We start from the raw sequence: 16,407 nt of genomic DNA, 5'->3' as shown, positions 1-16,407 counted from the left end.
AAAAAGGTGAGAATCTGTCCTACTTGTTCTTTAATGTAAATTTGTGTCAGAATTTTGGGAAAACCTTGAAAAATACTTATTTACCATTATGAACATGACCCATGTTTTTGACATGAAAGATATAATATGTTACTATTGCAATGATAACAAGACCATTGAAATGATTGTTCATTTTTTTTATTCTTGTTGCCAAATACTTTATACACAAACAAAAATTCCAAAATTCTACACCAAAATTCTACATTTTTCTGATTGAATGTAACTATTTTATTAAAACATTAATCCTAGTGAATAACAACAACAATAACATCTTCCTGAATCATTATAGATTTTTTCAGAGTGATTACAACTACACTAGAATAGTTAATTATTTATATGTTTTGTCTGTTTTAGTATTTTCTCGTTAATACCTGTGTTCTGTTCTGTATGATGTAACAATGTAAATTGTAGATCTGCATTTTGAATAAAAAAATATATAAATCAAATCAAATATAAAAAGAGGCACTTCTGCTGCGTCTCTTTCTGCTGACTGGAGTGGGCAACGCAGTTGAGGAACCAAAAGTTTATTTTCATTTATTTCATAAAAGTGTAATATTATATTAAGTCGTTCAAAGAGAAGCATGTGTTGATTGATTCGTGTTTAATGAGTGATAATTTAAAACAAACTTTAGACCCACTACATATTTACATTGAACCATAGTTCTGACATGGATCATTTTGACCCCAGAGCCATATCTTTTATCAGAGCCAAAATGTGGTTTATTCCATTTTTCATGACTTTGTCAATCAACTTGTTCTTAATACATCTAAATCATGGTTTAGTGTTTCTGTATCAATATGGACTTTTAACAAATTCAAATCCTTTGTATTCCTACTACAATGTTAAAACATTCTACATTGTGACATCATTCAAATATTCTACATTGTGACATTTCATTGATATCATGAAACAACTACTTTATGTATGTATTTTCTGATGTTTGATCAGAGATCTTTTAACAGAGTATTTCTTGTGACATTGATCACAGCTATGAGATTTCCCTCCTGTGTGTGTTCTCTGGTGTGATACCAGGCTGCTTGACTGAGAAACTCTTCCCACATTGACTACAGCTATAAGATTTCTCTCCTGTGTGTGTTCTCTGGTGTATAGTCAGATGGCTAGATGTAACAAATCTCTTCCCACATTGATCACAGCTATAAGGTTTCACTCCTGTGTGTGCTCTCAGATGTACTATCAGCCAGCTTGAGTGATTAAACCTCTTCCCACATTGAGTACAGTTAAAAGGTTTCTCTACTCTGTGTATTTTCTGGTGTGATTTTAAATCTGTTGAACTAACAAAACGCTTTCCGCAGTCAGAGCAGTGGTAAGGTTTCTCTCTGGTGTGTGCTCTCAGATGTACTATAAGGCAGCTTGAGTGAGAAACTCTTCCCACATTGATCACAGCTATAAGGTTTCTCTCCAGTGTGAATTCTCAAGTGTACTTTTAGTGATTCTGATCTTAAGTAACTCTTCCCACAATCAAAACAGTGGTGAGATTTCTCTCCTGTGTGTACTCGCTGATGTATTTTAAGTTCTGATGAAGATTTGCAACCTTTCCCACAGTCAGAGCAGCAGTGAGATTTCTTCCCTGTGGGTCTCCTCTGGTGTTTCATGAGGTGTTCTGATCGGGAGGGACTCTTCTCTGCCTCGTCAGCTTCATGATGTTGTTGAGGCTCCCCAGAGGATCCACAATAGTCACGTCTCTGTCCTGTGTAAACAACAAGTCAGACAGATGGTTAAAGGCCCACAACAGCAGAAATCCACTGTAAAAGGTGATGCCAACAGCATAGCCTTGATGTTGTACAACAATTGACGTCTGTAATGAATGTTAAAATTACTTGACAATTGTCTTAAGACAGTCAAGTGAGCAACAATAGTCATATTTAGTCTTTTTTTCACATTAGTAGTAACATCAATGATTTTAGGCTAGAAAAAAGTAAAAGTTGTTGAAATCCTAAGCAGTGTGCCAGATGACTTTTGGTCTCCAATATAGGCCCCTTTCTGTGTTTTCTAAAATTGCGACAAGGGCGATGCACATGTAATTTGGTTGCAGAAACACCTCCCTGATAATGCAGAAACCACTAGTTATGGATGTTGTATATCTGCCTGGAGCAAAAAAGGTGAGCAAAGATTTGAGTTTTTCCACAGTGTATTCTGAATATGACAACACACTATCAGTGCAAGATCAGGAGTGCTACTCAAGGAAACTCACATTAAGCTCTGTGTCTATTCACTAATTCACCACCGTGGGGGAAAACTCAGGGGAGTTCTCATAGGCTGACAGCAGATATAGCCTCCATTTACAGGTTGTTTATGAGTGCATTTCACACAACTTTGGATTATAATTGTAAGGTTCATTTGAATGTCCTGATTAATATAATGTTTATGTTTTTGTCAAAAATGTACTACTTCGTATTTAAAAACGACTTCAACCAGTAAAATGTTATTTGGCTATTATTCTAAAATGGATGACAGTTTTTTTTAAATGATCTATCTTCAGACAATACCCCATAATGACATCACAATACCCCATAATGACATCACACCAAAATAGTACCCCATAACATTGAATAAAGTTTAGAAATGCTTGCTTACCAGGGAACTTTTGGCTAAACCAACTATATCATACTGCGACCAATAAGCATACTACAAACTCAGTGTACGTCACAAATAGTACAGTTAGTATGAGTATTCCAACACAGCTCAGGTCTCTGGGCTGCCATTTTGTTTCTGTTTAAAACCTAGGTTGCCCCTTTAAAAAAGCCACACAACAAACAACCAATCTGCAGTTGAAACAATAACAAAGCTGTCATTATTTTTTTACTCCAATGTTTAGAAACAAATTTCAGATTTCCCCTTTAACACCACACACATCAGTCCCACCACTGCCTCTGTTTTTAACACAGTAACGGTACCTACAGTTGAAGTCGAAAGTTTACATACACCTTAGCCAAATACATTTAATCTCATCACAATTCCTGACATTTAATCCTAGTAAAAATTCCCTGTCTTAGGTCAGTTAGGATCACCACTTTATTTTAAGAATGTGAAATGTCAAAATAATGGTAGAGAGAATGATTTATTTCAGCTTTTACATCATCAAATTCCCAGTGGGTCAGAAGTTTACATACACTCAATTAGTATTTGGTAGCATTGCCTTTAAATTGTTTAACTTGGGTCAAACGTTTCAGGTAGCCTTCCACAAGCTTCCCACAATAAGTTGGGTGCATTTTGGCCCATTCCTCCTGACAGAGCTGGTGTAACTGTGTCAGGTTTGTAGGCCTCCTTGCTCGCACACGCTTTTTCATTTCTGCCCACACATTTTCTATACGATTGAGGTCAGGGCTTTGTGAGGGCCACTCCAATACCTTGACTTTGTTGTCCTTAAGCCATTTTGCCACAACTTTGGAAGTATGCTTGGCGTCATTGTCCATTTGGAAGACCCATTTGGACCAAGCTTTAACTTCCTGACTGATGTCTTGAGATTTTGCTTCAATATATCCACATAATTTCCCCACCTCATGATGCCATCTAATTTGTGAAGTGCACTAGTCTCTCCTGCAGCAAAACACCCCCACAAACATGATGCTGCCACCGCCATGCTTCACAGTTGGGATGGTGAGCTTTGGTTTGCAAGCCTCCCCCTTTTTCTTCCAAACATAACGATGGTCATTATGGCCAAACAGTTCTATATTTGTTTCATCAGACCAGAGGACTTTTCTTCAAAAAGTATGATTCACTGATGTGGCCATCAACCTCCTCCTTCACATCTGACTCCTGATGATCAACCTCCTCCTTCACATCTGACTCCTGATGATCAACCTCCTCCTTCACATCTGACTCCTGATGATCAACCTCCTCCTTCACATCTGACTCCAGTGATCAATCCAGAGCGTCTTCTTTTTGGGGGGGAATCCCGATGGACGTCATCGAAAAGGCCGTCATCACGACCACCACCCACAAGTTAATTGTCATTCAGGTTATCAATAGGAAGAGCATCAGCAATATGTCCTGTCTGGTAACTTGTCTCGTTCAATGAATTTACATTGGCAGGTGCACAGGGAGAAACCCCATTAAAAAAAACTCAGTCGATCTCAAACTGTGGAAAAACTTTTGGAAGTCTTTATCAAAGTCTGTGTCCTGTGATGTTGGGACAAATGATAGTCCCTTATTATACAAGAGACAAAATTCACAAATTATACAGCACAACGGCAGAGTCATGGAGACTTTTGACTGGTACCATTATTTTCTCATGCAATTACAGTAGGTTGTACCCTATTGGTTTTCTCTCTAGGTCGTGTCAGTAGGTTACAGTAGGTTGTACCCAATTGGTTTTCTCTCTAGGTCGTGTCAGTAGGTTACAGTAGGTTGTACCCAATTGGTTTTCTCTCTAGGTCGTGTCAGTAGGTTACAGTAGGTTGTACCCAATTGGTTGTCTCTCTAGTGGAAACAATTATCAACCCAATGTGTAAAGTGTTGAATTTGGTCAACAACAAAATGGATGGCTTATTTGCTACGTGAGGTTTACTTGATCTACAGAAGTGTCGTAATTCTTAAATTGTTATGTGGACACGTGACATACCGACAACTTTGATAAAAAACACTATAGGAGTTGTCTCCAGATCGCTATGCATATTCATGCTAGTAGCTTAGCATCTCTCTCCATTGAATAGAGGCGGTTGACGACAACAACCCTCATAGAATATAAACAATAGATAACAATAATAATAAGATCCACCAATCCAAAGAAAGGATAGGCGGGAGCTAGACAACCCACAGTGCCGCTTTGTGGACAACGACTCCGCTTGTTAGGGCAGAGACTTATTGTCAGTATATCCATTATCGTTGGTGTAGCCAACCCAACTCTCGCATGGCACTATTGGGGGGCACTGTGTGTTGTAAATCATAACTACATTAAAATCACTACATGCCGTGGCCCCCAGATAGACCCTTCTCAAATATATATGTTAAGTCACTTTTTGAAAACGGAACGGAGAAAACAAGGGGTAGCTTGCTCTCTACGTCGTCTGATTCTAGACATATCAGTCATCATCCTAGGGCCCTCAATTGAAGAGGTATTGACGAGCCAACTCCGAATACCCAAAGTGAAAACCCAATTTAAGGTGGTACTTACTGATGTAAATCAGATCTCCTACCTCCACCTCTTCATCTTTCAATGTGACAGAAATCTCCCCTTCCTTCTTCACGTCAAAAACGGCATCCTCTTTCTCATCCTCCTCTTTCACTGTGAACACTTCTTCCTCTTTCACTGTAACAGCCTCACCCTCAATTTATTTTTTAACTGTGACATCCTCTTCTTCCTTCTCCTCTTTCACGACAATGTTCAGCTCCAGAGCTTCTTTCTCCGTCCAGCAGAACTCTTCTTTAGCAGGAGGGGAGAAGCTTACTGACCTCATGTTCGGGGATGTTAGCTAGCTAGCTATCATTAGCAACTAAGCTAGTGCTAATTTAACCAGCCAGCTACTATATCTGACTAATAAAAAATAACGTCATATTAAATTAAATAGGTTAACAAGTAGATACGATAGAAGTGTGTCTAAAACACAGCAGCTAATATACACCGAAAGCGTAAAAACAGCTTGAATCTTTCGGCTACGTTGGCTAGCAAGCTACCGAGATGGTTGACTTGTTGTTTTTGAAGACCCGTCCACTAGATTATACGTCACGATAGCAGCATCGCCAGAACGACGCAAATCGCCGTCTGCTGACTGGAGTGGGAAACGCAGTTGAGGAAAATATTATTTTAAATGGATTTCATTAAATAATACTATTATATTGAGACATACAAAGACAGGAATGTGTTGATTGATTAGTGCGAATACATTTTATTTTGCTACAGCACATTTAAGGCAGTTTCATTAGGTCAAACTAAATCTAAATAAGTAGCCAGCTACTGTCGGTCTATACTGCTCCTACATGGTGTAACAATACATCATGTAGATGTATTTAATGAACAGACTAGGTCTATACTGCTCCTACATGGTGTAACAATACATCATGTATATGTATATAATGAACAGACTAGGTCTATACTGCTCCTACATGGTGTAACAATACATCATGTATATGTATATAATGAACAGACTAGGTCTATACTGCTCCTACATGGTGTAACAATACATCATGTATATGTATATAATGAACAGACTAGGTCTATACTGCTACTGTCAGTCTACACTGCTGGTAGACATTGGGTTTGATTCAGACCCTGTCAGTGTGCCAGGTGGACATTGTGTTTGATTCAGACCCTGTCAGTGTGTCAGGTGGACATTGGGTTTTATTCAGACCCTGTCAGTGTGCCAGGTGGACATTGTGTTTGATTCAGACCCTGTCAGTGTGCCAGGTGGACATTGGGTTTGATTCAGACCCTGCCAGCGTGGCCATTTTTTTTTAGCAAAGCAGGGGGGTGAGTAACAGAACTGCCTGAGATGTAGGGGAAGGGAAGCTGTTCCATTGTTGAGGAAAGCAGGGGAAGGGTTGTGAGTAACAGAACTGCCTGAGATGTAGGGGAAGGGAAGCTGCTCACTGATTGGCTGTAGGGACAAGGGTCCCTCCAAAAATCTACCACTAATAGGCCAAGCCTCCACAGACCCTGTCTTGTACTGACAAACAAATCATTTGACATTCAAATACGTCATTTTAAACAGCTCAATTCAATCCAGCTGGGCCTTTTAACACAGAGTTGTTCCTACTGTAGATGTTATGCCTTTGTACAGATCTAGGATCAGTTCGTTTTATATGTTCTCTAACACAGACAGTTGTTCCTGCTGTAGATGTTATGCCTTTGTACAGATCTAGGATCAGTTCGTTTTATATGTTCTCTAACACAGACAGTTGTTCCTGCTGTAGATGTTATGCCTTTGTACAGATCTAGGATCAGTTCGTTTTATATGCTCTCTAACACAGACAGTTGTTCCTGCTGGAGATGTTATGCCTTTGCACAGATCTAGGACCAGTTCACCTCCACAATGCATATACAGTACCGGTCAATTGTTTGGACACACCTACAGATTCAATGTTTTTTCTTTATTTTAACTATTGTCTACATTGTACAGATCTAGGATCAGTTTTAACTATTGTCTACATTGTAGAATAATAGTGGAGACATTGAAACTATGAAATAACACATATGGAATCATGTAGTAACCAAACAAGTGGCAGTAGAATGGCTTTACTGAAGATCTCAGTAACTTTCAACGTGGCACCGTCAGAGGATGGCACCTTTCCAACAAGTCAGTTTGTCAAGTTTCTGACCTGCTAGAGCTTCCCCGGTCAACTGTAAGTGTTGTTACTGAGAAGTGGAAACATCTAGGACCAACAACGGCTCAGCCAAGAAGTAGTGGGCCACACATGTTCACAGAACAGGACCGCCGAGTGCTGAAGTGTGTAACGTGTAAAAATCATCTGTACTTGGTTGCAACACTCACTAACAAGTTCCAAACTGCCTCTGGAAGCAACATCAGCACAAGAAACTGTTTGTCAGGAGCTTCATGAAATGGGTTTCCAGGGCCGAGCAGCTGCATACAAGCCTAAGATCACCATGTGCAATGCCAAGTGTAGGCTTAAGTGGTGTAAAGCTAGCTGCCATTGGACTCTGGAGCAGTGGAAACGTATTCTCTGGAGTGATGAATCATGCTTCACCTTCTAGCAATCCGACGCACTAATCTGGGTTTGGCGGATGCCAGGAGAATGCTACCTGCCCCAATGCATTGTGCCAACTGTAAAGTTTGGTGGAGGAGGAATAATGGTCTGGGGCTGTTTTTCATGGTTTGGGCCCCTTAGTTTCAGTGAAGGGAAATCTTAATGCTACAGCATAGAATGACATTCTAGAGGAATCTGTGCTTCCAACTTTGTGGCAACAGTTTGGGGAAGGCCCTTTCCTGTTTCAGCATGACAATGCCCCGTGCGATAAAGCGAGTTCCATACATGAATGGTTAGTCGAGATTGGTGTTGAAGAACTTCACAAAGCCCTGACTTCAACTCCATCGAACACCTTTGGGATGAATTGGAACGCCGACTGCGAGCCAGGTCTAATCGCCCAACATCAGTGACCATCAGAAACAGGATCTCAATACTAATTTTACATTTTTTTTTAAAAAGGATCTCAAAAATGTGTAAACCTGTTTTCGCTTTGTCATTATAGGACACTATGTGTAGATTGACTGAAAAAAAAAAACTATCTAATCAATTCTAGAAAATGCTCACTAATGCTCTTGTGGCTGAATGGAAGCAAGTCACTGCAGCAATGTTCCAACATCTAGTGGAAAGCCTTCCCAGAAGAGTGGAGGCTGTTATAGCAGCAATGTTCCAACATCTAGTGGAAAACCTTCCCAGAAGAGTGGAGGCTGTTACAGCAGCAATGTTTCAACATCTAGTGGAAAGCCTTCCCAGAAGAGTGGAGGCTGTTATAGCAGCAATGTTTCAACATCTAGTGGAAAACCTTCCCAGAAGAGTGGAGGCTGTTACAGCAGCAACGGGGGACCAACTCCATGCAAATGCCCATGATTTTGGTTAGAGATGTTTGAACAGCAGGTGTCCACATACTTTTGATGATTTAGTGTATATACTGCGTCTGGCTGTCTGGCTGGCTGGCTTGCAGACAGACAGACAGAACATTGGCAGTTATATCCTGCCTGTTTTGCCTTGAATGGGGGTATCGTCGGATGGGGCCACAGTGTCTCCCAACCCCTCCTGTCTCAGCCTCCAGTATTTATGCTGCAGTAGTTTATGTGTCGAGGGGCTAGGGTCAGTCTGTTATATCTGGAGTATTTCTGCTGTTTTATCCTGTGTCTTGTGTGAATTTAAGTATGCTCTGTCTAATTCTCTCTTTCTTTCTCTCTTTTTTTCTCTCTCTTGGTGGACCTGAGCCCTAGGACCATGCCTCAGGACTACCTGGCCTGATGACTCCTTGCTGTCCCTAGTCCACCTGGCCGTGCTGCTGCTCCAGTTTCAACTGTTCTGCCTGCGGCTACGGAACCCTGACCTGTTCACCGGACGTGCTACCTGTCCCAGACCTGCTGTTTTCAACTCTCTAGAGATAGCAGGAGCGGTAGAGATACTCTGAATGATCGGCTACGAAAAGCCAACTGACATTTACTCCTGAGGTGCTGACCTGTTGCACCCTCGACAACCACTGTGATAATTATTATTTGACCCTGCTGGTCATCTATGAATCTTTGAACATCTTGGCCATGTTCTGTTATAATCTCCACCCGGCACAGCCAGAAGAGGACTGGCCACCCCTCATAGCCTGGCTCCTTTCTAGGTTTCTTCCTAGGTTCTGGCTATTCTAGGGAGTTTTTCCTAGCCACCGTGCTTCTACACCTGCATTGCTTACTGTTTGGGGTTTTAGGCTGGGTTTCTGTACAGCACTTTGAGATATCAGCTGATGTAAGAAGGGCTTACAAAATACATTTGATTTGATTTGAACTACTAGTCACCCCTCCACTCTCTCCCTGAGTCCATGCCACAGACAGACAGACGGACAGAACTACTAGTCACCCCTCTACTCTCTCCCTGAGTCCATGCCCCAGACAGACAGACAGACAGACAGAACTACTAGTCACCCCTCCACTCTCTCCCTGAGTCCAGGCCCCAGACAGACAGACAGACAGACAGAGAGAGAGACAGACAGACAGACAGACAGACAGACAGACAGACAGACAGACAGACAGACAAACAGAGCTACTGGTCACCCCTCCACTCTCTCCCTGAGTCCAGGCCCCAGACAGACACACAGACAGACAGAACTACTAGTCACCCCTCCACTCTCTCCCTGAGTCCAGGCCCCAGACAGACAGACAGACAGACAGAACTACTAGTCACCCCTCCACTCTCTCCCTGAGTCCATGCCCCAGACAGACAGACAGAACTACTAGTCACCCCTCCACTCTCTCCCTGAGTCCAGGCCCCAGACAGACAGACAGAACTATTAGTCACCCCTCCACTCTCTCCCTGAGTCCAGGCCCCAGACAGACAGACAGACAGACAGAACTACTAGTCACCCCTCCACTCTCTCCCTGAGTCCAGGCCCCAGACAGACAGACAGACAGACAGACAGACAGACAGACAGACAGACAGACAGAACTACTAGTCACCCCTCCATTCTCTCCCTGAGTCCAGGCCCCAGACAGACAGACAGAACTACTAGTCACCCCTCCACCCTCTCCCTGAGTCCAGGCCCCAGACAGACAGACAGACAGACAGACAGACAGACAGAACGACTAGTCACCCCTCCACTCTCTCCCTGAGTCCAGGCCCCAGACAGACAGACAGAACTACTAGTCACCCCTCCACTCTCTCCCTGAGTCCAGGCCCCAGACAGACAGACAGACAGACAGACAGACAGACAGACAGACCTACTAGTCACCCCTCCACTCTCTCCCTGAGTCCAGGCCCCAGACAGACAGACAGACAGACAGAACTACTAGTCACCCCTCCACTCTCTCCCTGAGTCCAGGCCCCGAACAGACAGACAGACAGAACTACTAGTCACCCCTCCACTCTCTCCCTGAGTCCAGGCCCCAGACAGACAGAGCAGCAACAGCGTCAGAACTATAGCAGTCTTCATTCTGAAATGACTCTGGTCTTCTTCAGAAGTAGTGCAGTAGTCTACAGGGTTCAGAACTCACCTTTTTAAACACTTCTTATCACTCATATCATGAGGTTTCACATGTGTTTTGTTACATAGTGTCCAATGTTCTTCTGAGTGATAAAACAGCAAACATTAAGAGTGTTTACTTATCAGACCCACATATATAATAAATATACTATAATATACTCTATTCATATGCTTTTAGTACTCACACATGAATCATATCATGTTTGCAGGTCATGTGTTGTTTTGAGCCAGCAGTAAAAACACACTGACAGGACAGTTCCTCTTATGGCCACTAGGTGGTAATCTGGTGTCAGACGCAGGACTGAAGACTAGAAAGAAGCATTGTCCCAATTATCTATCCTTTCTCCTAAAGTGTGCACTTGTTCCCTTCACTGAAATGACTGGTACACTAAATATGGTGGAAACGCCCACTTGATAACAGAAGGTAGAGTCCTCTGAGTGGAACGGTGGGAGACAAACAGTACCTCATCTCCCCTCCCCCTCTCCTCTCCTCCCTCTCCTCTCCTCTCCTCTTCTCTCCTTTTCATCTTTTTATCACTGACTTCTCACCAGTGATGTCATCATAACCAGTAACCTTTTTCTCTCTTGTCCCAGCCCAGCCTGACCCTGACATATAGCATCAGGCCTGTTGAGTTGACTTGGGTAACAGACCTCTAGCTTCTACACCACATCCCCCTTCTCCTGCTCTAACATGAGACCTCATCAGTACTCATTTTGGGTACTGGTACTGTTTATATTGAGGTGCTGGAACATTAAGCCAATATTCTATAAGAGGTGAACTCAAGCAGTAGAAAGTTAGAGCTGATTTATAGGACACACTATGTGAAACGTTGCTGCTCTGCCAGCAGTTTCCTGTGGAGTTTTTCTAATGTCAGTGTTTCCTGTAGGTATGTGGGTTTAACCACTGATCTTGTCTGCTTAAAAGTGTGTCACATCATATAAGTAAGGAAGTAATGAGATAGAAGTCATTTAGCCTAGCAGTATTTCTCAGGAGAGAGAGAGAGAGAGAGAGAGAGAGAGAGATGAGAGAGAGAGAGAGAGAGAGAGAGAGAGAGAGATATATGAGAGAGAGAGAGAGAGAGAGAGAGAGAGAGAGAGAGAGAGAGATATAGAGAGAGAGAGAGAGAGAGAGAGAGAGAGAGAGAGAGAGAGAGAGAGAGAGAGAGAGAGAGAGGACTTACTGACAGACTAGGTTGAGAGAAGGAGACAAGGGAGAAGGAAGTGAGATGAGAGAGAATGATAGGACTTACTGACAGACTAGGTTGAGAGAAGGAGACACGGGAGGAAGAAGGGAGATGGGAGAGAGAGATTTTCATTGTTTTATTGTTTATTTGACTTTTGTATATTATCTACCTCACTTGCTTTGGCAATGTTAACACATGTTTCCCATGCCAATAAAGCCCCTTGAATTGAATTGAATTGAATTGAGAGAATGATAGGACTTACTGACAGACTGGGTTGAGAGAAGGAGACAGGGGAGGAGGATGAGAGAGAGAGATAGGACTTACTGACAGACTGGGTTTGGGAGAAGGAGACAAGGGAGGAGGAAGAGAGAGAATGATAGGACTTACTGACAGACTGGGTTGAGAGAAGGAGACAAGGGAGGAGGATGAGAGAGAATGATAGGACTTACTGACAGACTGGGTTTGGGAGAAGGAGATAAGGGAGGAGGAAGAGAGAGAATGATAGGACTTACTGACAGACTAGGTTGGGAGAAGGAGACAAAGGAGGAGGAAGAGAGATGGGAGAGAGAGATAGGACTTACTGACAGACTGGGTTGGGAGAAGGAGACAAGGGAGGAGGAAGAGAGATGGGAGAGAGAGATAGGACTTACTGACAGACTGGGTTGGGAGAAGGAGACAAGGGAGGAGGAATAGAGATGGGAGAGAGAGATAGGACTTACTGACAGACTGGGTTGGGAGAAGGAGACAAGGGAGGAGGAAGAGAGATGGGAGAGAGAAACGCAGCAAAACAATACATGTCCCTTTTTCAGGACCCTGTCTTTCAAAAATAATTTGTAAAAATCCAAATAACTACACAGATCTTCATTGTAAAGGGTTTAAACACTGTTTCCCATGCTTGTTCAGTGAACCATAAACAATTAATGAACATGCACCTGTGTAACGGTCTTTAAGACACTAACAGCTTACAGACGGTAGGCAATTAAGGTCACAGTTATGAAAACTTAGGACACTAAAGAGGCCTTTCAACTGACTGTGAAAAACACCAAAAGAAAGATGCCCAGGGTCCCTACTCATCTTCCTGAACGTCCCTTAGGCATGCTGCAAGAGGGCATGAGGACAGCATAAGTGGCCAGGGCAATAAATTGCAATGTCCGTACTGTGAGACGCCTAAGACAGCGCTGCAGGGAAACAGGACGGACAGCTGATCATCCTCGCAGTGGCAGACCACGTGTAACAACATCTGCACAGGATCGGTACATCCAAACATCACACCTACGGGACAGGTACAGGATGGCAACAGCAACTGCCCGATATGCACCAGGAATGCACAATCCCTCCATCCGTGCTCAGACTGTCCGCAATAGGCTGAGAGAGGCTGGACTGAGGGCTTGTAGGCCTGTTGTACCGCAGGTCCTCACCAGACATCACTGGCAACAACGTCGCCTTTGGGCACAAACTCACCGTCGCTGGACCAGACAGAACTGGCAAAAGTGCTCTTCACTGATGAGTGGCGGTTTTGTCTCACCAGGGGTGAGGAAGGAATGAGCGTTTACACCAAGGCCTGTACTCTGGATCGAGATCGATTGAAGGTGGAGGGTCCGTCATGGTCTGGGGCGGTGTGTCACAGCATCATCGGACTGAGCTTGTTGTCATTGCAGGCAATCTCAATGCTGTGCGTTACAGGGAAGACATCCTCCTCCCTCATGTGGTACCCTTCCTGCAGGCTCATCCTGACATGACCCTCCAGCATGACAATGGCACCAGCCATACTTCTCGTTCTGTGCGTGATTTCCTGCAGGACAGGAATATCAGTGTTCTGCCATGGCCAATGAAGAGCCCGGATCTCAATCCCATTGAGCACGTCTGGGACCTGTTGGATCGGAGGGTGAGGGCTAGGTCATGTCTGGGAACTGAAATGTCTGGGAACTTGAAGGTGCCTTGGTGGAAGAGTGGGGTAACATCTCAAAGCAAGAACTAGCAAATATGGTGCAGTCCATGAGGAGGAGATGCACTACAGTACTTAATGCAGCTGGTGGCCACACCAGATACTGACTGTGACTTTTGATTTTGACCCCCTCCCCCCTTTGTTCAGGGACACATTATTCCATTTCTGTTAGTCACATGTATGTGGAACTTGTTCATTTTATGTCTCAGTTGTTGAATCTTGCTATGTTCATACAAGTATTTACACATGTTAAGTTTGCTGAAAATAAACGCAGTTGACAGTGAGAGGACGTTTCTTTTTTTGCTGAGTTTAGTTCTTACTGACAGACTGGGTTGGTAGAAGGAGACAAGAGAGGAGGGAGAGAGAGATGAGAGAGAGATATGACTCACTGACAGAGTGGGTTTGTAGAAGGAGACAGGGGAGGAGGGAGAGAGAGAGAGATAGGACTTATTGACAGACTGGGTTGGTAGAAGGAGACAGGGGAGGAGGGAGAGAGAGAGATAGGACTTATTGACAGACTGGGTTGGTAGAAGGAGACAGGGGAGGAGGGAGAGAGAGAGAGATAGGACTTATTGACAGACTGGGTTGGTAGAAGGAGACAGGGGAGGAGGGAGAGAGAGATGAGAGAGAGATATGACTCACTGACAGAGTGGGTTGGTAGAAGGAGACAGGGGAGGAGGGAGAGATAGACTGACATTTAAATCAGCTGAATATATTTGTATCACTGACTTTTCACCAGTGATGTCATCATAACCAGTAACCTGTTCCTCTCTTGTCCCAGCCCAGCCTGACCCTGACATATAGCATCAGGCCTGTAGAGTTGACTTGGGTAACAGACCTCTAGCTTCTACACCACATCCCCCCTTCTCCTGCTCTAACATGAGACCTCATCAGCACTCATTTTGGGTGCTGGTACTGTTTATATTGAGGTGCTGGAACATTAAGCCAATATTCTATAAGAGGTGAACTCAAGCAGTAGAAAGTTAGAGCTGATATTATAGATGTGATATTATAGGACACACTATGTGAAACGTTGCTGCTCTGCCAGCAGTTTCCTGTGGAGTTTTTCTAATGTCAGTGTTTCCTGTAGGTAGGTTGGTTTAACTGATCTTATCTGCTTAAAGGTTTGTGACATCATAGAAGTCAGGAAGTAATGAGATAGAAGTCATAAAGCCTAGCAGTATTTCTCACTCTTCAGTCGACTCTTCATGACAGTAGACTTGTTTCACTCAGTGGAGCCCCAGTTAGAGACAGATATGATATATGCAGTGATACTGATGACCCTGTTGTGGAGCACAGGTAGGAGGCTGTTATATTGATATACACTTGTGACAGTTACTGAGATATGTTTTGATATTGTAAGATATATTATAATTTGCAGGGCTAGTAAAATACCATACAACTGGAAGCAGACAGTAAAGATGTGTCTCAAAGCAGGACAATGATGTGATCACCTGTAAATGTACTTTACTGTAGCCTAACTGTCCATCTGGGGACAGGCACTAATGTCAGTTAAGTTGTGATGGTGTCATGCATCTGACTGTTGTATATTCAGTGTGTCAATGATTGATTGTATCTGTCTCTATGTAAATGAATGAGAGTATATATTATATTGGTGTTATGTTAGAGTAGGAGAAGGAGGGGTGTAGATGATAGAGGTCTATGAGCTGAGTCAAGATCAACAGGTCCAACACTATACGTCACGAAGAGAGAGAGAGAGAGAGAGAGAGAGAGAGAGAGAGAGAGAGAGAGAGGGAGAGAGAGAGAGAGAGAGAGAGAGAGAGAGAGAGAGAGAGAGATGAGCAGCGTGAGAGGGAGGAGAGAGGAGTAGTGGGGAGAGAGTAGTGGAGGGGAGGGGACAGAGGAGGGGAGGGGCGAGAGGGGGGTAGGGGAGAGAAAAGGGGAGTGGAGAGAGAAGGGGAGGGGAGAGAGGGGAGAGAGGAGGGGAGGGGATATTTGTGGAGGAGAGAGAAAGTGTCAAGGAAGGTCTCCACTAGGACCCTCTCAGCCAGCCGTCTCCACTAGGGCCCTCTCAGCCACCTGTCTCCACTAGGGCCCTCTCAGCCACCTGTCTCCACTAGGACCCTCTCAGCCAGCCGTCTCCACTAGGGCCCTCTCAGTCACCTGTCTCCACTAGTGCCCTCTCAGCCACCTGTCTCCACTAGGACCCGCTCAGCCACCTGTCTCCACTAGGGCCCTCTCAGCCAGCCTGCTCCACTAGGACCCTCTCAGCCAGCCTGCTCCACTAGGGCCCTCTCAGCCAGCCGACTCTTCTAGGGCCCTCTCAGCCATCTTGCTCCACTAGGACCCTCTCAGCCAGCCAGGTCCACTAGGGTCCTCTCAGCCAGCCGGCTCCACTAGGGCCCTCTCAGCCAGCCGGCTCCACTAGGGTCCTCTCAGCCAGCCGGCTCCACTAGGGCCCTCTCAGCCAGCCAGGTCCACTAGGGTCCTCTCAGCCACCTGTCTCCACTAGGGCCCTCTCAGCCGGCTGTCTCCACTAGGGCCCTCTCAGCCAGCCGGCTCCACTAGGGCCCTCTCAGTCACCTGTCTACACTAGGGCCCTCTCAGCCGGCTGTCTCCACTAGGGCCCTCTCAG

General features: G+C 44.3%; 1 long non-coding RNA gene across 1 annotated transcript; it reads right to left on the bottom strand.

Moving 5' to 3' along the window:
- Positions 1 to 625: 625 nt before the first annotated feature.
- Positions 626 to 6,091, bottom strand: LOC129855933 (uncharacterized). The gene is made up of 2 exons (XR_008759573.1): positions 5,175 to 6,091; positions 626 to 1,748 (listed from the first exon to the last, which is right to left on the bottom strand). It is a non-coding gene; the product is annotated as an uncharacterized LOC129855933 (long non-coding RNA).
- Between the last annotated feature and the right edge of the window lie 10,316 nt (positions 6,092 to 16,407).

Source organism: Salvelinus fontinalis, chromosome 5, assembly GCF_029448725.1.
Source record: "Salvelinus fontinalis isolate EN_2023a chromosome 5, ASM2944872v1, whole genome shotgun sequence".
Taxonomy (NCBI): domain Eukaryota; kingdom Metazoa; phylum Chordata; class Actinopteri; order Salmoniformes; family Salmonidae; genus Salvelinus; species Salvelinus fontinalis.
The sequence above is the reverse complement of the archived record's forward strand: the minus strand, read 5'-3'. Positions and strand labels throughout refer to the sequence as shown.